The sequence below is a fragment of the Ochotona princeps genome, chromosome 17, assembly GCF_030435755.1.
Source record: "Ochotona princeps isolate mOchPri1 chromosome 17, mOchPri1.hap1, whole genome shotgun sequence".
NCBI lineage: Eukaryota > Metazoa > Chordata > Mammalia > Lagomorpha > Ochotonidae > Ochotona > Ochotona princeps.
Genome location: NC_080848.1, coordinates 38,192,331 through 38,193,003, shown reverse-complemented (window position 1 = coordinate 38,193,003; position 673 = coordinate 38,192,331).

Here is a 673-nt window from a genome sequence, read left to right as displayed (position 1 = left end):
AAGGTCAGAGGAAACTGAAAGTGAAATGACGGAAAAATATTCCAATGGCAAGGAAAAAAGTGCAGGTGTAGCCACGCTTATATCAGATGATAGACTTTAATGTGAAAAACATTATAAGAGATGAAGGACACCATATAATGATTAAAGGATCCATTCAGCAAGAAGAGATACTCATAATAAATGTATATGCACCAAATGCCAAGGCATCCAGCTATGTGAAACACTGATGAAATTAAAGGGAGAAATAGACTCCAATACAATCATAGTGGGTGACCTTAATACCTCAGTAACATCAATGGACAGATTGAAGAGACAAATTCAAAGAAACAGAATTCATCCAAACTCTGGAACAAATGGACTTAGTTGATATCTACCAAACCTGTCATTCTACAGACAGAGAACACACTTTTTTTTTCATCAGTATATGGAACCTTCTCCAGGATAGACGATGTTATAGGCCACAAAGCAAGCCTCAGCAAATTTTTTTAAAAATTGAAATTATACCATGCATCTTCTCAGACCACCATGGAGTGAAGCTAGAAACCAAGAAGTCAAAACGCCCAAAGAAGACTTGCAAACACATGGAGACTGAATAATATGTTACTAAATGAGCAACAGGTTAGAGAGGAAATCAAAAGGGAAATTTAAAAAATTGCTTGAAACAAATGAAGGC